The following is a 27155-nucleotide window of genomic DNA, read 5'->3' on the forward strand; positions in this document are numbered from 1 at the left end:
GGCAACTCTAAAGAGGTAATATTATACAGCAGCCTTAATTATGAGTAAACTAAATCACAGAATTGCATTAGTCATTCTGAACATAACTTAGTTTGGCTATAGTATCCAATCATGTTTCGTAAAATATAAGAAAATAGAAATCAGGATGGATATTAAAATACTGGTGCTGGCATGGCAAGAGCTGCCTGACTGGAGATTTGGAAGTGCTTACAAAGTAGGTAATCACAAAACTTAAATTTTTTATACTGGAGGATTAAAATGAAAAAAGAAATCATTAGAAAACATTGGGAAACATTAATTATCTGTTTTAAATAAAAATACATTTACTTCACAAATTTAAAGGGGGTGTCTAAAGAGTAAAGTTTTTTTAAACACCTATTTTATCAACTTTCAGTTCATTTAAAATTCTTGTCTTTTTCATGTAGTCCTCAGAATATCACAAGGCCTGCATGAAATGCACTACAAAATTAAGCATCAATTAACAAAAATGTAGGCCTAAATATGCCTCATTAAATGACACCAACCTGTGAAAAACATAACCTTAAAATACCAGAGAATTAGCAACACAAAGTCAAACACATATATAAAAAAACATATTAAGTAAGTGTATCTAAAAGAAAGATAAACTACAAAAACATACAAAGAAAGAGATGGTTACAACAACAAGGAATTAACAATTAGGAACAGCAAGGACTGAAGTGACCTATAACACTGCAGATTAAGAATCTCTGAAAAGGCATTTTCATAGAGACATCAACCTGGCTCCTGTTGAAAAAAATTTGAGTGAATGAAGTTTCTTTCTGTATGTCCTCTTCATCCTTCCCTGCAGCAGCAGGAAGCTGCATTATGAGCAGGATGATGTCAGAAAGGCTGGTGGCATAGTTAAATCAGTTTAATCCTCTCTTCCAGTACTGGATTATGCTCCAAACCCTCCTTCAAAATATGGGTGTAATGCTGGGTAAGGCAATTAAAATAAAACTTTTTTTTCCAGAGGTGTTCACAAGTTGTGTGCTTGAATACATGTTTTGGGGCATCTTGATACAATCTAAAAAGGCAGCTACGACTGAAACCAGTAAAATGCCTTCTTTCAGCATGCAAACTACAGACGACTCTGACACTACAAACTCGAGATGCCTCAAACAATAGGCAGATCCTTAAATAGTTTATGCAACCATTTGCTGTGTAGCTCAGACATCTTAAGTGCAGGTACAATCATTTTTAAAATTGCTAGAGAAGAGCCACAAGAAAAATAAGGCTCTATATTTCATGTAGTCTTTGTATCCATTGTTAAGTGGAATGAGGCTAAATAGTGAATGAAAATTGGTAAACGAGATGAAAGTGAATGTGACCACATCTTTAAAAACTGAACATACAGCCAAAGCAAAGATGCCAGAACAAGTGTCATGCTTCTAACTCATGAATTAGGATCGCTTGACTTTTCAGCCTTGGCACTTCTTTATCTAATCCTGAAAGTATAAACTTCTCAATAATCTAAATCTGATTAAAACAGAGAAATTCTAAAAGGAAAAACCCATCTCCTTCTCTAATTTTCTGTTACCAATTTGAAGGCTCAGAGCCTTGCAAACAAGAGACTATTCTTACCTTGGTAAATGGTAACAACAGCCAGGAGCACAGCAAGTGTCAGCAGAGAGAGGAGACAAAAATTTCTTACTAAAATTATTTGTTGCACAACAAAGAAACGTGAAGATTCAGTAAGTCTTTTATTAATCCTAGTTTATGATTGGTATAAGTTTTAAAGTCACCATCGTTCTTTCCTCATTGGAAAGCTGTGGGAAGGGAAAAGTTTTAGAATAAATTCAGAACCCCCCTGGCTCTTTACATCAGTCTTCCTTAATAAAATACACAATAAATTGAAAAAAAATTGTTGGAAATATTCTGGTGGAACTTTCCTTGATGGCCCTACAATTTTGCAAAAAACAAAAATACTTCAAATGTGGTTTCACTGAAAATCCAGTTTGGGTCTTTAACACTTCTGTTCTTCTTGAGGGACTGAGCTTTCCTGAGAGGTTTATCTGTAACAGCTAAAGTAGAAAATTTTCAAGGATAATTGTGAATTATCCACTGGCAGCACCACTAGTCCTAGCTACAATCACTAAATTTTACAAAGAACTCAACTCCAATTCAAAAGCATAAATGAAAGCTCCAGATCACAAGAATTACCTGGAATCCATCAACATTTTATGGCTGTCACACTCAAATGTTTGACAGTGAGCATCTCGGGGTGATGGAATTCTTTTGTTGGCTGTATAAATCCAAGAGGAAAGTAAATTAATTTAAATTTACACAGCTGTAACAGAGTAAAGAGAAACAAGATTACAGCCTTTCAAAGAAAGAATGAAATGAAATACAGTCTGAGACAGGCATCTGAAGAGAGCATCAGAAAAAGGGGTTGTTTAGCAACACTAATGGGGAAAGTATTAGATGGCTAAAGAGAGACCAGACTTGAGAAAGAGCTGGCCAAGTTACAAAAGCAGTGCAGACATTCCAGTGAACGTTCAGGGTCTGGCCTCACATCCTTAGGTGTTGCTAAGTGATTTTCTCTTCGTGCCATTGTGATTTCAAAAGGACAAAATATTTCAAGTACCCTTGATTTACCAATAGTTTGGCATTAATCCAGCTGTCCTGCATGCAGTAAACTTCCCTCTGGTTCAGCCACAGAAAGAAAAAAAAAAAAAAAAGCTGAAATAGTGAAGAGCAGAGAAAGATCAATGTTGCAATCCCTTTTCCAGAGAAAAGTAGTCTTTACTAGTATTCAACTTCTTTGCAAGGATATTTTATTAAGGTGCTTGCTTTCTTCTGGAATCTAATACCTTAAGGTTCATAAAAATAACTACTTCAAGTCCTACTGCTTTATTACTTTTCACCAATTCTCTTTATTAAACTCATTACTAAATGCAAAACTCCACTAAATTTTTTGATAATTAAAATATACAGGTGCTTTCAAGGTAGTTTTTGATCAATTCATTGACCTGTTAAAATTGGTCACTGCAGTGTTTGCAGTGAAGGACAAATATTTAATCGTTTAACCTCTGATCTAAAATATCTATATAAAAATGTTAAATATGAAATCAAGTGTCACTGTTTTTTGTTTTCTTCTAAGTCTGGACATCAAGTATTTTTTACTCTCTTTTTTTGTTTTTTTAGTAATCCATATTAATCACCTCCAGAAATCCCACTAAGATGCTTTCTAATAAGTTTATGGAATAGTGGGGAAGAATGAAAAACCTTTTTGTATGAGTCTTGAGCAGTCATGAGCTTGACAGCAAAACTTCCAAGTGGAAACCCTTATTTATTGCCTTCATTCTGTGTGGCCTTGGCAGCTGCACAGCTTAGGAAGGTTTCATAAAGTGGAGCAATCAGAATATTTCAGGAATGCAGTTGATAGCATTATTAACAAGCTTGCTAGGTCTGTTTTCTGTACCCACTGCCAAATCAATTTGTAGTGGAGTCATGGCTGTAACCAATTTCTTACAGTTAACAACTAATCCTGAATGAATCAGAACAACACAGCCCATTAAATTCCTAATTATACATATGTACATACATTGAAATAGGCCTAGATGCAGCCCATAATTTCACTGTATTGAAGTGGGGGAAGGCACTTGGTGATGTTAAAAGTGTGCATGAGCCCTGCTCAGAGGTTGGCAGGATTAGTTTAGAAAGCTTGAAATGTTTCTTCTTTTATGGCCTCTGATTCTCACAGTTTTTTTTTTTTTATTAAATATTCAGCTCTGTCAAGCCTCTGACATGCAGCTCAGGCAGACACATTAGAAAAATCACAGGGTGAAATCAGGACTCCTTGGCTACCTGAAAACAACAAATATGGGAACTGAGTATTTTAGATATGTCCCTATTGCCTTACCTTACAGAACACTGCTGACCTGGATAAACACCAGCACTACCTGCCAGAAAACATCAGGGTTTACTACTGAAGCAGGAAAAAAATATATTTCTTATGGAAAAAAATACTCTGAGTTCTAGTATTCTGATGACAGTCTTAGAAATGTTTCTTTTGGACTACAGCTAAATTGAAAAAAAACCAAAAAAACCTGCAACAAAACAAAATCAAAACCCTAGCTTGACTTCTTTCCTCACACAAGCATGCAGCTTATGTTTACTTTTTTTGTATTTACATATATCCCATTCTCCTTGTTTCTGTGATAAAAGTTTAATAGTCAATGAATTATAAATCAGATATATGTATAATTTATTATTTTAAATACATATTTTATCTTTTAGCTTTTTAAAAGAGGAAACTATTTCATCTTTTTTCCTTTAAGGTCTCAGTAGTTTGAAACATTCATGAATAAAGCATGCTTCAAGCTGCATTTACATTTTTATAGCGTGTTGCTGTAACAGTATAGATTTTGGTTTTTACATGTACACTTTCAGGTCAACACGACTGTCTTAAGAACAAACCTTACAGAAATCTCTGGGATTTCAAAAACATAATTTTTCATTATTTCCCAGCATCCTGGACATCTCCCTAATGGATTTGCCCTTCTTTGGTCAGAAAGTTGTAATGCTTTTTAGATGCACACACACATCTGTGCTGGTGCCTGTCAGATATTTCCTATACTTATTTCTATATTCCAGACAGGAAGGATTTAGCTCTTTTGAGAGAAGTCTTAATTCTACTACAGAGTAATTCAGAGTTCTTCTGGAGATGGATTAGTTTATCAAGCAGGTTTACTTAATTCCCACAGTTAAAAGGACACTTTATGGTTTCAGTCATCACAAAATGAAAGACATTTCTTTGTTTTAGAACTATGTGGACCTACATGGATGCATTTTAGATTAAAATTTGATTATTTTATCTTGCATTTGCCACACATCTCTCAGAGCAAAATGCAGGTGGTCTATTGAAATTAATCTGCCCTGGGAAATATACCATATAACTTTTTTTTTTTTTCCTCAATAAAGACAAAGCCCTACATGCACTGGTTTGATTCAAATCCCTTTTAACTTTCCTAAAAGCACATAGTTATCCAAGTTTCCCTGGAACTCAGCTATGGCTTTGTGTCAGGACTGAAGATTTCCCTGCATGAAATTTTATCTTATTAACAATCTTATTGTTTCATCTATCTTTTCACTAAATTTCAAAGTGTTTGCACAATAGAAAAAGTATACTGAAGATATGCATTTATGGAGAATTTTGCTTGTAATATGGAGAGGCAGGAAAAGATGAGGCAATCATTTACTCTTAATTACAAGTAATATCCGACCTTTGTACTGATATTTTTGCCAGTGCTCTACAAATAGGCAAGTATTTTGTCCTCCAACAAGAAATTACATCTACATAATAAATGACAAGAAGTTCTAAGAAAAAAAAACAGCATAAAGAATGAATGGATTATATTGCAAGAATAGAAAATGTTTTGAAGACAGTGTCAAGTTGTTTTGCAATTCTCCCACAAAATTAGGTCTCTCTCTATTACCATAATGTCTTCTACTGTCTATGCAAAAAGGAACATAAAAAGATATTTTAAAAACTTTCTTTTTCCTACAGAAAAGTTAAACATGTTTGTTTAACCATCGTTAAAATAATGCATGCTTTCTGATATTTGTCAACCGAAGCATCAAATGACTAGCACAATTCATTTTTGATGAGTCACTGCACACTGTGTGAAGTGGCAAACACATAAACATTCTCAGAACTAAAATTACAACTTGCATTCTCAGGGGCAAGTGTTCTGCAGCTAATTAGTACTGTGGGTACTGAAAAAAAACCCCTATACCAAACTCGTTGTAGCCTGGGCAAACTATTCCCGTCGTTGAAATACCTTCAGTCAGCCAAAAGTGTCTGGCATGCATTTGCAGTCTGCTTGCACAAGGAGGATTCAAAACAAGCTCTGACTGAAATCCCATGGCTAAATAACCGAGTTCATTTGCTGCAAGCTCTCTGGAAAAGCTGCAGTGATTAAAAGCAAAGCTGTGCTGGTGGCACACAGCACTTTCAAGAGTCACAATGGGCAAGGGAGATTTTGGTTCTAGGGTGGCTTTTCTCTCCGAGCTCTGGTTCAGGAATCGACCACTTTCTTCATAGTCTGGCACTGCACCAGCTTTGGAATTTACTAAGTTGGGTTTTCCTTGGTTTTGGCAGGGTTTTGTTTTAAGCTTCCCTTCCCTTTCATGGCAAGAGTTTTGTCTAGTGGGAACAGAGGTCTCAAGAAGATCATCTGTATCCTCCAACTCATCTTTACTGACTTTCCCCCTGAAGTCAGAAATGAGATTCATCATTTCTCCTGTTTTCTCCCCACTTCTCTTTCCTTCAGACTATTCTTCACAGTGAGTGGAAAGAAAGCAGATAAGTTCAGAAAGGATGCAACTTTTGAAACGAGAAGTAGGTTGGAGTAGGATTTGCTCATTATTAAATTATCCAGAGGACTCAAATATTCCAAAACACAAAAGGTCATCGCAGCTGTAGGGCGACAAAACCAGCTTTGCACAGAACAGACAGCTGAGGTTTCCTTTTCAGCCTTGTCACCAGGAAGAGAAAATGATTCCCTTTATTTTGCCAAACAGACAGGAGGCAAACAGCACATGCCATTGCTGACTGAACTGCAAAATCAAAATTGACAAATCCTGGAGGAGGAAACTGCTATTATAAAGCCAGGCACGACTGCTAATGCTACCTTGACTTCCTCAGCTTATACCTGCTGCTGCTGCTGCTCAACAGCCCCTGAGGCCCAAGTGACATTACTCTGGATTCTAAGACAAGCCAAGAAAGGGAATTATAATTCTATCATTAAAAAGCAAAAATAAAAAGAGACTCATACAGGAGACTCACCAGCATTGCAAGTTTTGTGCCGTGATAAAGAAGCAGAGGAAGGGGACTGCGTTAAAACTCAGGATGCTTCTTGCAAAGAGCAACAATACTGCTAATGACAGTTAAATGGAGAAAGAAACATTTAAGATCAGGGCTGAAAAATAGAAAGTTACTATAACCGTGGTCCCTGAGACCTTCTCCTTCTTAATTTTTCATGAAAATAATAGTTATTATTAAAAGAAACTCTCTAACTGTCTCCTTGGGAATAAAACAAAATCTGAAAACTGGAATCCTTTTCCAATTCTCTTTAAAGCACTGCAAAAATGCCACTAATTCTAAAAGACACTTTGTGGACTTAATCTGTATGTGTATTTTTATATAAATATGAATGCATACATACACACAGACACACACACATATATATATATAAAAATACACATATCCACACATATACAAGCGGATCAATGCACACACCCATAAAGAAATAATCCATTTTAGCAGTCCCCTTTTCAGAAAAGAAAGAGTGCTTTAAGAAATCTGGACAATTTAAGAAAAGTTTAAAAAATATATAATATGCTACATTTTGTGCTTTTAACCTTTATCCCTTTTTGTCTCAGAGTGATTTTGTTTTGAGGAAGAGCAAACAATCCTCCAAAGTTTAAGAGTGCATTTGTACAAGTGTCCTAAATTTTCTAATGTTCTACCTGGGCTGGCTTTAGATTAAAAATCCAAGCTGGCCTTGGAACTGTAACTCGCAATATATCACTGTGAAAGAGAAGCATAAAAAGCACAGCCATGCAAGTTGAGATTGGCATGTTTAGATTTCCTCTTGATCTCAAGGGTTCGAGGAACAGACCTGCAGCATTAATATTCTGTCTGTGAACGTGCAAAGCTCAGTTTTTGCTGAATTCACAAAATTAAGCCAGTAACTTTACAGAAGAGTTTGAAGCTGAAAATTTTGATATAGCTTAAAGTCTTTGTAGCTGTGTGAGTTTTCACCAGCAGAGGAGGTACTGCTCAGTTCACAGGAGCTCAAACTGAACTGATTTTTTATGATTTGCAAATTAAAAAAAAAAAAAAAAAAAAGAGAGAAGCTGAAGTTTCACAAAATGTGATATTCAAAGTCTACAGATACAACACTTGGAACAGAAATGTTGAAAATGGTATAAAATCAAACTGTTTCTGCAAAACACATGCTAAAGTAAAAATTTTCTTCTCTCACTCTAAACCTCACCAAGCTAGTTCCTGTGAATTTGTATCAAACATTCCAAATTAAAAGGAACTTAGTAAGCACAGAGTAATTTTACTGTTTGTCTCCCTTTCTAATTATTTTCATGATGTTATCTATAGATAGCAAAGTGTCAAAGGAGTGTCTCTTGGGTTTGTATCTTTATATATGGTTTAACTGAAGTACATTTATACATTCTCTTTCTGCACCATGCCATAACAAAATGAGGGAATTATTTTATAACTACACTTCTGCTTTTATACTGCTTTTGTCTTAACACCTTTACTCAATGAAAATTTTTCCTGGGTAGAATTCAACACTGTCTATTGTCTACTAGGTTAAACTGAGAAATTATGAAGGGTATAACAAAACCCCTCTGCCTTTAAAAGAGTGCAAAAGCACAAGGGCCTCATTCTCACCCAGTTATTTCTGGCTTGCAAAATCTGGTGAAAAAATGGATCTGTCACATGAAAATTGGTTGCTATAAGTGAGCTGTGAGAAGTTTATTTTGTGTTCTTAGCTGTTTCCAGTCTCTAAACCCTTCTGTGTACTGGAACTTTATTTGGTAACACAGATGTTTTGACCTTTTGGAGTTTTTTTGTTTGGATGGTTTTTTGTTTTTTTGGGTTTTTTTTTTTTTTTGATAGCATTGTTTGTTTGTGTCTTTCTGAACTTTTTTTTTTTTTTTTTAAGTTGTACTTCAAGGAGGAGAACCAGAGGGCTTTCACACACATTTTCTGCATCTTAGTTTTTAGAAGAAACTGGCTGTTCTCCCCTGGCAGTCTGTCTCAGTGCTACTACTACCAAATAAAAATTTGATGATTTATAGAAATGGAAAGTATTAATAAGACACAAGTTGGAATCTTGAAAGGTTACACAAATCCAGGGAAGAAGAAGTAGGTTTACTGGAGTGCTTTCTGCCTTCATTCTTTTCCCTGAGAGTCAATTTTTTGACAGGAAAAAGAAGGACTGAAAGGTGATGTGTTCACACTGAGAAGCAGGAATGCAGAATTTTTGAAGGCAGGAATATAGAACTCTGTATAATTTTTATATTATCATTTTGGAATTAGTGTAGGTGGCATTGTATTTGCTATGCCTATTATCAATTTATTCACCTAGAGGTTCAGATAGAAAATGACACAATTTATCTACTGTTTGCCATAGTTTACTGTTCATGACGTTTCTCATAAATTATACTGCTATGGTTTTGGGTTTTTTTAATTGATATTCATTTTGGCTGTAGTAATGCCTTATCATATAAAAAAAACCCACCAGCCCAGATTCACAAAGGCAAATAAGAAGGCTCCTTATGATTGTAATTAAATAAGTTAATTTCTTCCAGGAGTCACTCAGGCTGTCTTGGCAGTCCAGTAATACCTGATTGCCATTTTCATCTACTGTAAAAAAAACCCAATAATTTAGGTGAAGGAAAAGTAGTCATTTGCACTAGGAAAAGTATTGCTTGACTATACTCTGAGAAAATCGTCTTTCCAACAGCCAGCCCCACAATCTTCAGAAGCAGATTAGCCCCCATAAAAGTCATTCACATTTATAAATAAATTTTAAAGAAAAAAACCAATATGCACTCATAATAAAAGAAAAAAAATCTTTGTATGTCAACATATAAATCCTTTATATGTCAGTGAGAATTTGCAGAACAGAAGAATATTCAACAAATCAGTGATGGGGACCAAAATACATTTAGTCTATGACTTCAGAAGGACCAGAAGAACTAATTCTTCTTTAAGCTATAACCAATTTTGAACCATCCTGTCCCAGGGGCTGCATTCCCAGGAGGATCTGAGACCTTGGTGGTGCCTTGAGGGTGCCAGGCTGTGTCTGAGCTCCATTAATGTCCCCAGCCTGGGTCTCCTTTCTCATGGCTGAGGGAATGGTTTGGTCAGGAAGGGAGGGCACTGCACTGCCCCATGGCCCTCCAGACAGGATGTACCCTGCAAGGTGGTTCTGGAGGAGTCTGGGGTCAGAGTCCCCTTCACATAGACCCAGACCTGAGCAAAAGCCAAGATTTGAGCCATGCTGAACAGGATTTGCCTTTCTCTGTGCTGACAGTCAGCTGTGGTCAGAGCCACAAGTCACAACACTGGGGCTTAACCACATTCAGGCTGGAAGGAAGCCTGGCAGAGTGAAGATCAATGTAAGAGCAGACAATAGCATTAAACACAGCAGAGAAGTCTGTCTGAAGAAGTATGGATGTGATTGACTCTCTAGTCTAAGGGCAGATGAAGGTAATTCAGCAAAACAACAAGTTTGGGTTCAGTATTGTGCTCCAGCCTGCAAGGGCCCTGGGATGCAGCACAGGACAGCAGGCTCTGGTGGCCTCAATAGCTTCTAATCAGGAAATACAATAAGTAAAGTAGGGCAGCAGTGAGGAAAAAAACCGGCAAAAAACCAAAGCACACAACACACTGAGGCACTTACCTTCCCAAGGAAAGAGTTGAGAATAAAGAACAGAAAGAGTTAGAATACAGTTTTTATTTTCAGTCAAGTGTGGTTTTTTTGTTTACCTTGAATAAACCCTTTCTTGCTAGATTTGAGTGCTCAGGAAAGTGCAGTCAATCTTGGAAACTGAAGTCTTTTATGTACACACCCTGGGATACAAAACTGCTGCTGGGTGGGTGAGCTGAGGCTGCATTGGCCCATTGAGGAGAAGATTAGGAATCTGAAATCAAAAGACTCTTTCATCACTCTGTATTTGCCTTCTATTACTTTTCCATGGTTGTTAGCACTTTCAAAAGATGAGAGTAAGTTTAGTATAATTTTTCCAGCGTATGACTAGTAGCACAGCAGTTATTTTTAAATTTATTGTAGTGCCTGTGCCAACTTTGTTTCAGTGCTGACACACAATGATCCATTCTGTGTCATTACTGGGACACTCTAGAGTGGTGAGGCTCCCTGTCACATCTAATTCTGGGACTGGAAGGGTCCATATGAAATGGATAAGGAGTGGAGTGATGCCAGCAATATTCACTTTAGCTACGACATAAATAAAATCCAAAAGCAGTTTTGTATGGAATCTTTAGAGAACTCTTTCCATCACTGTAAAATCATGATGGTATATCACAAATTATATTGATTTGTGGTTCAAGTCAGCTCTAAACTTTGTTTCTTTTGTATAATACTTTTGATCCCTGCTGTGTGTGGGGATTAAATTTAGATTGAGTGGCAGGAATTAATTACAAATAATATCAAACCAAACCTGGAGGTTTTCTGAATATGGCAGCTGGTTTTTTTTTTAGAAGACAGGCTTGCTACAGAAGTCACATTTGCAAGCTGTGGCTAATGTGCACCATCAGGGTTTCAGAATGACTGCTGATCTGTTTACCTGTGGGCAGCTAATCAGCAGTTTGCAAAGTACAAATGCCCTTCTCAAGTTACATATTTTTCTCCCTTTTCTGGCTAACTTATCCCTTTTTTTGCTATGGTAATTCATTTCTACTGTAAAGGACCACAAAATACTGCTTTAGGTGAACAACTCAATTCACCTAGGCCCTGACTTAGAGCAGGCCATCCGTGACAACCCTAATAAATTGTGCATGAAATTGATTTAATCTATATTTGAGACATAATTTGTCCTGCAGAATGTTGTGTATGCAGTTCACTAAAGGTTTTATTTCATTTGCTGTTTTCTGGCTTGCACTGCTGTACATTTACCAAAATAATTTCTGTTTTCCTGTTAGAAAAAAAAAACCACCCAATTTCTTCTGAGATTGTTTTTCTGATCACTTTTACAGAGAGCAGCACAAATATCTGAACTGAGATGTCTTTTATGATTCTTTCCACATAATATCTGAACTGAGTTGCCTTTTGTAATTCTTTCCACTCCAACCACTGTAGCACCTAAAGTCCTCCACTTATAATTTTGATCCATCCATAGAGCATACTCAGAAAGGCACTCAGTTGGTCTCAAATGAAATTCACTATTGGCAACAAGAATGTCCCTATTATCTTTAGTTGGAGCTACTTCTGGACTTTGCCACTGTATACTTGGTATAGAACCAAAATAAAAAAAAAATTAAAATAACAAGAGAGAGGAAAACATCTAAGGATTTTATACTCTGGTAATCCTGAAATTAAAAAAAAAAGTATTTAAAATGTATACACAGAAACACATAAATATATAAAAATAAATATTTTTTAAAATCTGAGTAACAACCTTTTCTACCATGGGCAAAAGGGAATCCATATATTTGACTAAAGAAGCTGTAAACCAATACAAAACAGAAATCAAAAGATAGAGTAAATCAGAAGTTCTATAAAACTCAAGGCAAATGTTAAAAAATCCTTCTATTTGACTTGGCACCATACAGACAACATACTTATAAAGAAAAAGTAACTTTCACCATAGGAAATGATGAATGACATTACAAAGCCTTTGTCATACAGGAAGCCAGACTAGCTGGTAACAACTCCAGACCATTCTTTCAAATACTTTTTTTTTTCTTTAAGTGTACAATGAAATTTCAATGGATCTATTTCCTTTTGACGCCAAATTCTTAAAACACTGACTCTGAGCCTTGTGTAACATGAACTGCAAGACAACACATCTATTTCACCACATTCATGAGAGATCCTTTTCTAAGATCTCAAAGTTCCTCACAACTCATATTTGCACATAATTCAGTTACTTGTGGACAAAGAAGAATCACATATTTATGGAATACAGGAAACTTGGCACAACTGCTAACCTATTTTACATACCAAGGCACATAGATAGGTTAATTCAATTCCCAGTTCAGTTCCATTCCATATACTTCAGATCAGTTATCATGGAAACACCAATAGATAAATAAAGAATTGCTGGTTGAATGCTTTTGTAACCATAAGTCTGGCTCAGATCTCTTTTGAGTTTTACTCAAAGAAGATCTATTAATACAAAATATATATCTCATGTGAAGACTCATGTTTGATTCCCAAATTTTTAAATTTAATAAAACCATCCATAAATGTACTGTTTTACTGAGAATTATTTGCTTAAACAGATCATACTAATGTCTCCTAATATTTGTTCTTTCATGTTGGGCCTCTGCTGATATGATAAATTTGAGACTTGAAAATACATTTTTACTTGTACTTACATTGCTGGGAGTGACAGGTACTTCTTCCTGGTTGATAAGTCTTAGATATGACATTTTTATAACATCCTCCAAATCTAACATGTTTTCCTCCTTACTGAAATATTCCTTCTTCAGTGATAGAGCAAGAATTTGGCTCATCTTTTTGGGGCTTTCCTTTATCTATATATCTTTCTTTTTTTATAGGCTTTAAGGAGTCATTAACTGACCCTCAGATACCTTCAGTAATATTTCTGTAACACTGAAACTTTTCCAAGCTATGGTTATATAAAACAATGCTTTGACTTTGTCTGTTGAGTTTTGGTTAATCCACAATAAATAAGATAGGAAGTTTAATTTTTCAAAATCTAATTTCTTCTTTTTCCCCACTCATTGCAACAAAATTTAACCAAATATATAATGTGTCAAATCAGTATTGTTGCCATTCCCTGTTACATAAAGAGCACTCATATTCCATTCGGGATAACTAATCAGGCTTTCTGGAATTTTGTCTGATAGCTTTTAATTCTTCTGTTATTGGGCAAGAAACATGATTTGGGATAGCCATGACATAGAAGCCATCAGTCAGGTCAATGACAATTTAACTGTTCTCTCTATAGCATAATCAAAATTTGCCTTCTACTGTCTTAAATTTTATTTCTCTGTCTTTTATTTATTTTCTTTAATACTGCTTCTCTTGTGCAAGTAGCTTCAGAAACTTTTTTTTTTTGTTTGAATACTTGGGCTTGTAGGAAGAAAGATTTGTTAATCAAAAGAATTAAACCATTGTTTTTATTTACAGTAACTTCTGATTTAATTTTAATTTGCTTTTCCTCTACTTTTCTAATCCTTAAACACCAACTTCACCATTTTCTCTTATTTGCTAAATGAAGTTAGAGTACTGTAGGAAAACACAAAAGAGACTATTGTTATTAACTCCATCACAGCCAGACCCAATACAGGTTAAAATGTACTTTCCCCTCTAAAATATATGGTTGGGTTCAGTGCTTTCAATTTGAAGCAAAAGGCTTCACTAAGCTTTCATAAAGCTGATAGCAGAGCTGAGTTGAAAATGGTGCTTACTTACTTGTTTTGGCACCTGTCTGCAGCTGAAACTTGGAACACAATAAATCCCTGAAGCTTGCACCAGCTGCAAAAAAAAAAAAAAAAGCCTTAAGAAGGGGAAAGTGGGGAGAAAAAGTGACAGGCAGAGCAAGGGAGTTCTGAAGACACGCATTAAATATTATCTGATATATATTTGCAAATTATTCTCCTGGGTTCACCCATGTGGCAAATTCTGATGTACTGACTTTAAAGTTCCCCATGAATGCATTTTTTAATCTAAAGTAAAAATCTCGCACAAGTAAAGCTCTTCTTTTGAGCATGAGAAAGCTTCTCTTTGTTCTAAAATAAAACACTTCGCCTTCCCCAGGAAACATTAGCTCCAGAAATATTCATTTCTCAGAGATGGCTCAGGAGCTGCCGTGGAGCCTTCTGGCTGTTTCAGGGATGTGACAGAGTTCAGGTGTTGCAATGCTTCTGCCCTGTATCCCAACAGCTGAACATGTTACTTACCCTACACGAAAGGTGGAATTGTTATTCAAGCTGTAACATCATCTTCTTCTGCTGACATAAATAAATAAATCTCACAGTGTATGTCTCTTTTCCCAGCTTTCCTTCAGACTTCTTTTATTCCGAACACAATGAGACAGACTTCAAGCAAGGAAGGTGAGAGCATTGCTTCAGGTCACGAGAGGCACGTGTATCTCTCAGCCCCACTGTCATTACAGCACACACTCTTTTGGCTCCTTGTGTTTGATGCTCTTTTTTGTTGTTAAAATATCTATCTTCTGGTAAGCTTACAATCCTGGAAGGGTGTTGTTTTGGTTTTTTTTTTCATTTGAATTTTTCTTCTGTCTTGACGTTGATTTTTCAGCCCTTTCATCCCTCAGTATGGTGTCCCTTTTGTTTCCCTGAGTTTCCATGCCTGTATACTTTGAGAGAAGTAGGTTTTGTTATTTTCCTTCTGTTTTTTCATTTTAGTGTGAGTGCTTCTTGCTTCCCACACACTCTCAATTTTTATTGATTTTGCTCTGTTTGTTACCCACATTTCCACCACCCCAAAGCACTTTCCCCCCTCCTTACTAGCACTCAGCAGCAAAATAAATCCCAGTAGCTTTCAGACCAAATTAGTGAACGCACCAAATAATACAGGTGAGAGAAACTTATGCTACATTACATCAGTTCCCTTGAAAATAGGAACTGATAAGAAAGTTTAAGGGAAATTCTGGATTAGTGAAAAGATCCAGGATAACATAACCTGGTCCTTGATAGTTTCTTTATCCGTAGCTATGACAGACATATTTTAAAACATTTTTAAAGCCTGCTAAGTAATCAAGCCTGAATTGTTTTGCAAGCTGGGATAATTTCACTTCTGGGAGTGCTGAAACAACCAATATTTCTATCTTCCTCCTCCATAAAACAATCTGTTGCAGACCTTCCCCAGTTCATCAACATCTTCCTAGGAGGGTATCTCCAAAAAGACATATTGAAAGCTTTTCCCTGAATTTTCTCTTGAGCAGGTGGGCTGTAGGATGGTTTTTGTTTTGTAAGATATATTTTGGATTGTTTGCGAAAGCTGTTTGTTACCATGCCATCTGATGGACAATTTCTCAATGTGCCATCATGACTACAGCATCTGCTCTCTCCACAATGTTTCTGCTAACGTGAATAGGCCTAGGAGAAATTCATCGCTGCAATGCATTATTCATGTTGATAAAAAGGATTGCAAAGTATCTCAAAAGGTAAATTGGTGATATTGTCTGCAAAAGGACCCTTTTACATCTCACTACCCGCGTTTATCACTCTGTTGCCTGATAGATCCTTCTCCCTAAAGAAATTAGCACATGTGTCAATCTTCCAGACCTCAGATTAAAACAATGAAAAGAAATTGTGTCTGTCTCCCATGTCACTGTGTTCTGTCAAAGAGTCTCCTGGACTTTTTCCTCTTCATTTGGTGTAGCAACATGGCTTTAAGGGTGGTAAACTTACCTCTAAATGCTTGTGTTTAAGGCACTCAAGTATTAGTGTGCTACCAGTGATCACTAAAAATGTACTTCAGGTGACCATCTGATATACTGGGGCCAGGCAACGACAACGTGCAAATACAGAGTTTATTGATTTCTTACTCCTAGGTTTTTGGGTTTCTTTTGAAGGGGGAGGTTAGGGGGTTTCATTACCTAGCATTTTAATATCCATCAGCCTTCTAACATTTCACCTGAGGCAGAGTGGAATAATTTACAGAATCACTTAGATTGGAAGGGACGTCTTGGAACCATCTAGAACAAGCACCCTTTGCTCGAGCAGGGTCAGCTAGATCAGGGTGTCCAAAACAACATGAGGCTGAGTTTTGAATACCCTCATGGATGGAGATTGTGCCACCCCACTTGGCAACCCAACCTCCCAGCAGCAGTTTTCCTGTGCTCAGGTGGAATTTCATGTGTTCAATTTATGTCCATTGCCTCATGTTCTGTCACTGAGAGCCAATGAGAAGACACTCTCTCCCTCATATTAGTTCACTCCTGTCAGATATATTTTCACATTGCTAAGATCCCTGAGTGTTCTCCAAATTAAAGAGTCTCAGCTCTCTGCTTTTCCTAAGACTTCCAATAGACTATTGGTCTTTCTAAAATCATGATATCTGGAATTTGTTAATAGCCCAACCAATTTGCTTTCCTCTACTGACAAACAACATCTGCAGATATAGACCAATGAGTTTAAAACATTAAAATTCAAATCTTATAACTTCATATACAAGCTTATAAAGGTATTCACAGTTAATAACATTTCTTTCAATATTATTAGATAAAGAGCAAAGTGGTAAAAGAAGTCCATATCACTACACAGTGAATGATTGTTGCAGCTGTTCTTTGCTGGTGAGTATTTTATTTGGTGTCCTTAATTTGACAGTGCTGTTACAATCAGCTTTGAATGAATTTTAGATCCTAAATTCTGCACCGACCTCCTGCAAGCAGCATTCTCTGCTCAGGCAGAACCTATGCAGTTTTCTGCTTTTAGAACCAGGCCCACCATCCTTAAGAGACTGACACTTGTAAATGCAACCTCAGGCACAAGTGGAGAGAGTTTTGCAGAGCATGTGGTGTCCTGTGCCCCCAACACAGCCCTGAGCCACAGGGCAGCTTAATATGCCAGGAGGCACTCCGAGGCACACCATGTGCACACTGCCTGCAGGATGGCCAGGGGCTACTCCTGCAGAATGCAGGGATGGGGCAGCCAGTGTCACACTCAGCTCCTCCTTCACAGGGAAACCACTCCTGGGATTCTGCACAGGCAGGGGGGCTGTCAGAACCACAGCTCGCTGCGAGTTTGGAATATAAATAACTGCATCAGACATGATCCATTAGGGATCTTCTCAGATCCCACACGAGGGGGGAAAAAAACTCTGTGTGCTCTCACATGTAAAGAAACAAAACACAGTCTTGACAACTATCAAGATTTTATCATGAGACTCATGGTTTCTGATTTTCTTAAAAGCCTCAAGTCCCTGAAACAGTTCTTTTATGAATGCTTCCCTTCCCTCTCTATGTGTGTGTATATATATATATATATATATGCGTGTCTGTGTACATATGTATGTATATATACACACATACATGCATATCTGTATATCTACATACCCCCATACACAGGCATATAAGTATAACATATATAAATGCTTCTAATCCCCATAGTTACGGAAGCAGGTTTGGAACTACCAGACTCGAGGTCAGTCTTGAAGCCCAAAACCAGAGGCAAAAGGAAAAAAGTAGAGGTAAGCTGCTTATGGCTATTTTTAAGTCTGCTATTCTGGCACTTCCATGGCTTTTGAAGGTTTGGGATTGACAATGCGGAAAATACTTCACCCCTTTTCTGTCACCACAGGATCCAATACTCTTTCCAATCTGGAATTTGAACTAGGGAAAATGTTAATCAGCAATGGTGCCCACAGTGCTTTGCTCACTCTCAGCATATTGTCACTTGTTGCAGCTCACTGTCCTTGTTCCAGTAGATTTACAGATTGCATTATCTTGCTTTAACTAAACCAACCCTCACAGTATGGACACGTTTCTCAAATTGAAAATAATGCTAATGTGAGGACAAGCAAACAACAAGAAAATGGCAGAGGAGACATTTCTCCTACTCTTACCAGATGACAAGATTTTTCTCAGTCATTTTATAAGGCAAGAATGATGACAACTGATTCAGAGTAACCAACAAAGTCTAAAGTCATGTGATATTTAACCCTGTACTTCCCTAAGCTTAATAATAAAGGTTCAAAAGCCTCTTCTCACATTTCTTCTCAAGAGCAAAAGACACAAATCTGCCATGGTAAAATGGCTGGAATATGCAGAGAAAAATATGGCAACAAACTAAAACACATTCCTTTTTTCAGCAGATACCGGTGAAACATGTTCTAAAGTATTGCTGAAGTTTTAAAGAAATGCATTAAAACAAATTGCACACTACAGGTTTGCTACACAGTTGTCTGAAAGTGCACGTGTTTCTAAAATGTCTCAGTTTCTGGCATTTGCTAGGTTCTGTTTCAATAATGAAATACATTAAGAGCCACTTCTTCATGAGTCACTAAAGGAAAGATGCACTGGAGAAAATATATTCTCAACGGTGAGTGACTTCTTTAACAAAAACAATGTTTTATGGAAAGACTTTGCAAGTGTAACCACTGATGGAATGGCTGCTTTTACAAGAATAAAAAAAGATTTCCAAAGTAAGGTTACAAAGAGAGAACCACGCATGGAATTCATTCACTGCATCCTTCCCAGACTAACTGCTTCAGCAAGCCAACAGCCCCCAGAAGTGCACAAAGTTCTACATTGTGTCACCAATGTGAATTTTATAAAGATAATTAAATAGTACAATCTTTACAACATTTGTATTGAGATGGGGAATGACCATGAAAATCTTCTGTACCACACAGAGGTTTCCTGGTTATCTCACATCAATGTGCTTAAGAGAGCTGTCAAAATTAAAGATAAGTTGTGCATTTTTCTCCCACGGAAGGACAACTGTTCTATATTTGCTGACTTTTCTGTGCTGACAAGTGGTTGCCAGCAGATATATTAAAAAAAATAAACAGACTTAATGTGTCCCTTCAAGGTAAAGGTGATGTCTTAACAATGAGTGAAAAAGTAACTTTTTCCAAAGAACCTCATGCTATGGAGAGAGAATTTTGACAAGTGAGTTTTGGAAATAATTTCATTGTTAAGGGATTTTATTGCTGAAAAGAATGTGTTACTTATAAAACTTCTCATATCTGGAAAAAAAAACTTCTCCCCTGGAAACAGAATTTTCTGATGTGTTTAAAATTTCTCAAAAAGAAAAGTCTCAATGGGTTTTGAAGACATTTGTTAAAAATATAAAAATGTAGTGCCTTTCCATTAAATTGCAAGAAAAAGTGAATCACATTGGGGTGGATGAAAATTTACTAGCTAAAATTCTATAAAAATCTCGCATAATTGGTGAATGGGATTGAAAAAAGTATCATGATACTTTTAGCAAACACAGAAAAAGGATGCATTTATGTGGTTTTGAGCTATCTTTTTTCAGCTATGACAGTCATTAAAATCCAAGTATCAAAATTTAGAAAGAGAGCTTCAAATTGCTCTAACAAGATGTTAAACTGAAATTCAAAAAATAATTAGGCATAGTCAACCATATTGTTTACAATACTGATTACTAAATATTTTTTCTATTAATTTTTTCACTGTTAATAAAATTACTATTAATATATCATTAATCTCTACCTCATCTCTTTTGAATTTCTATTTTTGTGTTGTCTTTATAATATACATAATTATTGCAATTAGACACATACAATACATAAATAACTAAAAATGCATATATACACACTCTCCAGGGTGTGTGTTTAAAACTATTTTACTGATGGGATATATGATTAAAAAAGCTTGGAGACCATTAATATAATCCTGCAGTAGTACACCTAAACTCCATATTATTTTGCTGTTAACTAAGACTTTTCTGTGTATAGTGGCTGTTTTTCCAATTATTTTCTTTCTGGCAGATTCTTGGAGATCGAGCATTGCCAAAATCTTTACTCAAAAACATCAGAAAGGGAATTAGTGTTTTTAATACTTAAATTAATCATGCGATAGCTTTACATCTTCCTGACCATGGATTTTTCACCCACCTTCCTCGCCAAAAACACTAAACCAACCAACAAAAACTACCAAATTCCTTTTCCCAAAAGGTCCCTTGAAAACTCCTGAGGAACAACTCAAGGATTTTCTGCTTCTGTATTTTCAGGTCTTCCCTAACATAGAGGTAAAGTTATATTCTGTCTTTACAGTCCAAGTCATCATCCAGCTTTATTATTTTTTTTTTAATTTGAGACCTTCAGTATGAGATAGCTTGACTGATAGTTGTGTTTATGGTGTGTCTTCCAATTGAAAAAGTGCTTTTGTTTTTTGTCAGGTTTTTTTTGTTTGTTTGTTTTACATGCACTGACGTCTCAGGAGAAGATCCTTCTAAAAAAATGCATTAAACTGGAGAGTATACTGAACAAAGTAAGAAAAAACAAAACAGAGAGGAAAGCTTTGAAACCTTTTTATATAAATAAAAATGGTGACAAAATCATCTTGCCAAAACCAAGCGATGTTGCAGAGATAATAACAACCAGAAGAACTATAAAAGAAGAATTTGTTAAGGAAGTATTCCAAACTCAAAACCTCTGTAAGATACTTTGCAAACAGACCAAGAGCTATTGGAAATTCTCTGTTGCTGAGCATTATCAGCTTGCATATTCAAAATATTTCTGCTGTTACACATTGATAAGTTGCAATATATCAAAGCACTTCAGGGGGGAAAAAAAAATCCATTTAATATCCAAGAGATGATAAAATTAAAAACAAAAAAAAATAGAGGGGGCATCTAATCACTACGTTTTCTGTTCCTCAGGGTACTCAGTTATAAAAGAAATAATTGATTTTCTCTTTCAGGTAAATTAGTGTAAACTAACCATGATCCTCCACCTTTTCTTTTTATCCCTGCAGTACTTTTCATGTAAGAAATTCAACTGATTTTTTTCACTGAGCTGTGGAACTTGGCCTGTACAGCATGAGTAAATACAGGAGAGATTAGTCAGTGAAATGTCAAGTTAATCAGTTTTTTCCATCTTGCTTATAACATGTGGTTTTAACCAGACAAGCAATAGAATTTTACCACAAAGTTGGGAAAACCACAAAGCAAAAAACCTGGGGTTTTTTGTTCCATTTGCAAGAAAAAAAACCCAGTGAATCAAACTTTTTCATGTTTAGGAATCCACTTTGCAAAGTTCAGGGTCTAAAATCCTAAAGGGTCAATATAAACCACGTTAGATATTTTGGAAATCATTTGAGGACATAAATCCTGCTGGGCATTACCAGGAACAGGAAATATTGCAGTGAGGGAAACAAGCTGGAGCATTGCCCCAAACACTCAAGTTACTGTTGGCCCTCAGGGACTCAATCTGTCTCCTGTGAACAAAAAATACCACTGCTCAGAGAGAATCCTAAATAAGAAACTGAAAACCTTGCAGTTGGAAAGACTAAGTCAGGCATATAATGGCCCAGAAATTTTCTTACAGAACACAGAATTGTCCTAGGGAGAATGCAATGCTTGCCCTTAATAAATATGTATTTGGAGGAGGAAAATTCGAGGGAAAAAAACCCCCTGTCCCCCCAAAAGAAAACTCCCAACAACAAACTGTCCAACACATAAAACCAAAATTAATAGATTCTTTGTCCAAACAAAAATGTTCAGATATTTAGTTAAAAAAAAAATCTGGAAATGAGACCTTAAATGACACCCGCAAGTTAAAAAAGGCAAAGGATTTTACTGTTTTTATATTGCAGGAGGACAGGAGTGAAAGAAAAAAGGGAAAAAAGGAAAAAGTTGTATTTCTTTCCCAAGTTGGATTTACAGCAGAACATACAGCCAAGACCTAAAAGTTTCAGATCCACATGTTATTCAGGAACCCCCTCATTTTGGCTTAGACTAAAACCATATTTTTCTGAATTATTTTTATTCCTTTACTGCTCTTGTCAAACTCTCTCTGCCCAAAATTCTGGGTAAACTGAAACCATTTTTTCCCCCCACTCTCCGTGTGAGATGAGATTCAGAGATCCTGGACTTTTTATGCTATGCCTGATCTCTGAATGCATTGAGATATCATTTAATATGACTTTGATTTACATTCACAGAATATATATCCTACTTTTGTACTACTCTTCTTCAATTAATAGCATATTTTTGAAAATATTCTTGTTTTTTAAGAATATTCTCCTTACCAGGATAATAAAGTACTAAAAATCCACTTAATAGAGCATTACTTTGTCTTTGTGCTCAATTCTCTGGCAAGACCTGGAAACCACTTCCTGTTAGCCTAAAAAGAAGTCACAACACCATTTGCACACTCCTACCAGAAGGTGTTATCAGAGTAAGCTTTTAAAAAATTCTTTTTCCATCTTCCACAAATCTGCGATTCCAGTTTCATGGTATATCTAACTACACTATAAGAACACAGCATACACAAATTCTCTATTTTTCGTCTGGTGCTAGAGTTAAAGCAAGCTGATATTTTTCTCCTTTAGGAAAGAAACCAGTAAATCAGAGACAGTTTCCCTGTTGTTAATGGCTTTAGGCATTCTAGCAGATTACCATCACAAAAGAAACCTGAATTTTTTTAAACCTATACATTTCTTTATGCTGGGGTTTTTTTCCCTTTGATATAGTTTTATATTTTACAAAACAAGCTATACTTTGGCAGAGGATATGGAGAAGGTGACTGAGGGAAGGGACAATTTTCAAGGCTGTTCTCCCATATACATGTACATTTTGAGCTAAATTATCAGACCACACTTCTTCCCTTTGATTTATGCAAAATACAAAAAAAACCCCAACCCACCAAAAAGCCACGCAAACTATAAATTACATAGTAATTAGCTCTTCAAACCTTGTATCTAATCAAGAAAGATTTAAAAAAAATCTTAGTTAATGGAAAGCTCCTTTTTGATCACCCTATAAAGTATTAGAACCTCTCCATGCATCTAAATAACATGATAACATTTGTTGTGTTTTAGGATGTTATGATGGAAGTAGTAAGAAACAAGTGTATTATTCCATTCAAATGGAATTTATGTTATTCCATTCAATTTCATCCCAAGTACAGTTGAACTAATTTACAAAAAAAAAAAAAAACAAAAAAAAACCACAATTTGGTAGTTGCCTGGTTTCAGAAACGCCCAGGGCACCAAAGGATGTTCAGGTGCTTGAATTGCACAGAAAACAGTAAGAATTGACCACCTCTGTGTCTTGCATGACTTGTGTCTCACTCAGAACCCAGATTCAGTTAAGCCTCAGTGGTCTTCAGCAAGGTAATATAAAAGATTTTGCAACTTTTATAAATAAAGTTAAAATCCTAGATCTTTAATATTACTTTTGAATATACAATTCTTTACCCCTTTAAAATTCTATACAATATTTTCAAGAGTAGCAACTGGAGAAACATCCCTTTCCTTTCCTGCCCACAATTTCTAGCCAAGAAATCCTTTGTCTTGGCTTTTGGTGTTTTGGTTTTGTTTTTTCTTTTGGTTCATTTTTCTTCCCTTTACTTTTTTCATTCTTGGTCTGTTTGCTGGTTTTTCCTTTTTCTTTTTTTCCCCCCAGGGAAGTGATGCTTGAGAGCTTTGATTTATCTGAAGCTAGTTTTCATTCTCTGGAAGACTGAAATAAAATAAATTCTACAGTAATTAAAAAAAATTCTAAACAACTTCTTCCAGTTGTCCTGGCAGGAATCTGAATACAGAAATGGTTAAAAAAATTGGTCTTTCAGAAAGAGAAGGGTGTATGAGCTCAGATAGCTAATGCAATCATGCTCTTCCTTCACACGCAGCCACTCTGCTAAATGCTGAATGTGAAAGGTATTGTCCAGGAGAAGCATGAAGTCTTCCCAACACTGCTGTGAGTTGAATGAAATAATAATTACAAGAAAGTGTGATTTCAAAGAAGTATTGGCATTTCATATTGCAGGCCTGACAGGTCAAGCATCAGCTGCAGCAAACTGAGGAACATAACTAGAAGGCTCAGCTATACTCAGAATTCAGCCTGATTCCATTAGCCCAACTAAGTTTTGAAAGCTTCTGGGAAAAAAAAAAAAGAAACTAATAATACAAATTAAAAAAAAAAAAAGAAAAAGACGACAAAAAAATAAAAATACACCAAATCCCCTTACACGAACAAGAAGAATCTTAAGAAACTGAAAAGGTAATTCTATGTACACTGCCCTGTCCTGTGCAGGAAAGATCTATAATGGCAAAAAGAGCTACCCAGTTTTGAACCAGCAGGAATGAAAATATCACTCCATTTACTTAGTAATACGTGAACAATAGCAAAGTGAATAAGGGAAGTTTCAAAAGGACTTTAAGGCTACTGACTGCAAGAAATAGGAACCAAGACTGATCAGAGCATGACAAGTGCAGGGAAGGGAATTGTCTGGAGATTAATGATGCTACTGACCCAAAAGTTAGATAAGAGACAAACAATTCTACCTGAACACCAGTAACCAAGAATAACAGCAGGAAATAACCAGCAAAAGGAAATGGATGGGAAAATGATTGGACTATAGCTACTTTCAGTGTTTTTTATTAATTTTATTGAAATGTTTGAATTAAGTAAGGTTTCAACTATTCTCTAGCACTGGATGCTAACCAAGACAACTATGCATTAACCCAAAATTCTTTGTGTGTGTTTTGGTGGGGCAGAATATGGCTTTATACATTGTAGTGCTACAAAAGAGGGAATAAGGTTCCAACTGTTCTCTCTTAGGAAAAGGAAAAGAACATATCAGTCCTATGAAGCTTTGCAGTGAGGAACATTTCACCTGAAGTACAGAAGTAGATAAAATTATTGAAAATGGAGGAGAACCAGACCATAGTCAAGAGAAAGCACTCGGGAGAATTTTAAAGAATAAAATTGAGGGGAACTATGAATTTCTATATGACACTGAATTACTATTATTATTTTCTGAAGAATGTATTCTTTTGATGAATATTTCTTATGACACAGGGCAAAATAAAACTTTAGATTATGACTGGATTTCAACAGAGCTGCATAGTTCATTTCAAGTTGTGTCAGTTTATGCTAGGTGAGATACATATTCATTTTTCCTGGACCTAATTAACATTTGGATAATTATTGAAATCATCGTTTCCTGGCTAATAGAAGGGTTGTTTTTTCTCCTGGTTTACTTCTGGCATAATCAAGATCCACACATACACATTTTTATGGTGTTTTCCTAATGTTTAAAAACTAAGGGTGCACTCCTTTTATCCCTTGAGCAGTACTGTACAGACATGGAGCACTGCATTAATTGCAACTTCACATGCCATGCATATAAAGTTACTGTTTATTCTTTGAGTTACTTATGCAATTGGACAACTCCAAATTAACCTTAGACCACAAACAGGAAGCTCATCTTAAGGCTCAGTTAGCTGATGATGCTTCATCAATAGCAATTAAAAAAAAAAAAAAAAAAGTCTTGCAAATTGATTTCCTCTATTTTTCTTTGCTGTGGATTTGGTATGAAGCTCACTGAAATCAGATTCCCACAGCTTTCCAGTTAGCAGATGAGACAGGAAGAAGGAAGACATTGATAATTCTCAGATAAAGCAATTGTTTACTTTTCATGCAGTCTCACTGAAATCGCTACCCAGGAAATAAACTCCCCCTCTCACTTTACATCTTGACTAAACACTGATTGTCATTCTCTTTTTCTGAAGTTAGTTATTGTGTCCAGCTCAATTTCCCTTAACACAGAACTCTTTTGAATGTACCTACTCAGGTTAAGATCCACAATTATATGTTGGTATTGGATATTTCTAGGGGCTAAACTCTAGCTAAAAGCAGTGGCATTCATCCTGCTTGCCTGCAGATCAACAGGAGAGCAAAAAGAAATGTGCAAGCACTCTACCTATAATAGAACATGATTGCAGTACAATTATATACAAGGTATTGTAAATATTGGTGGGTGTTATGTTAGTGATGCTTCAAAACCCATGCAGATTCATGAAGAGAGATTTTTTTTTTTTCCTCCCTCTTCATTTATTCACCTGTGGATTACTTACATTCTGCTCAATGGCAATCACACTAATAATAATAATTCCTGCATAAAAGTCAGAATGCACATTGTATTTTTTGCCAAATATCATAGCAATTGAGCAGAAATAATGCAGAAACAGAAAGCTGTACTAAAATAGGCTTATGTAAATGTAAAAAACTGAAACATTATAATCTATGCAGTTCACATTACAAAGAATATGCAGTTTTAGAAGATATGCTTGAAAACTCTTGTGATTTTGGCTAGCTCTGCACTCCTGGCTCTTTATTTTTGCCTGAAATGTGAAGTTATGCTTATAGCAAAGAAACAGAAGCCCCAGTGATCTGTTCTGCTTTTCTTATTTTTAAGGAATTAGGTCAGTCTGCAAGTCAGCTCACCAGAATATGAAATACAGCCTAAGTCCCAGGCTGAGACAGTAGAAGCTGAAGTTATCAAAGGTGAAAAGAGAGACCTCACAATACAAATTATATTAATCCAGAGCCTTAGATGCGTCCCCCTGCTGCAACATCCCCCATGCAAGTTTTTTAACTTCTTATACTCTAAACAGACTACAATAAAAAGAACACTTGGTATTTCTTCTTTTTTTTTTTCTATTTCCATGTGGGACTAAGCTGACCAATTAAAAAAAAAAGAGTATTGGAAAAAATAAAAGTCAGAATTTTTTTATGTGATGTCTGGTTCTGGAAACCAACTTTGATGTATTTTAGATCAAATTTCTGTTTGCTGAATGCCTTGCTGACATGTCCAGTTGTCAGTCTTACAGAAAATCTCTCAATAGCCAGAAAATGATGGGCCTGGCTGTTCCATATAGTTCTCAGTTCTCAAAAAGGTGTAAAATCTGAAGGAAACCTCAGAGAATTATTGCTTAGTGCAAGA

General features: G+C 36.0%; 1 long non-coding RNA gene across 1 annotated transcript in view; it reads right to left on the reverse strand.

Annotated features, from left to right (window-relative positions):
* Positions 1-700: 700 nt before the first annotated feature.
* Positions 701-27155, reverse strand: part of LOC146445508 (uncharacterized) — a 73368-nt gene continuing 46913 nt past the window's right edge. Inside the window, exons 2-3 of the long non-coding RNA XR_014852389.1 lie at positions 14666-15084; positions 701-765 (exon numbers count right to left, since the gene is read on the reverse strand). This is a non-coding gene — a long non-coding RNA (uncharacterized LOC146445508). The remainder of the gene's footprint in view (positions 766-14665; positions 15085-27155) is intronic.

The sequence above is a fragment of the Lichenostomus cassidix genome, chromosome 1 (assembly GCF_008360975.1).
Source record: "Lichenostomus cassidix isolate B80296 chromosome 1, HeHo_3.0, whole genome shotgun sequence".
Taxonomy (NCBI): domain Eukaryota; kingdom Metazoa; phylum Chordata; class Aves; order Passeriformes; family Meliphagidae; genus Lichenostomus; species Lichenostomus cassidix.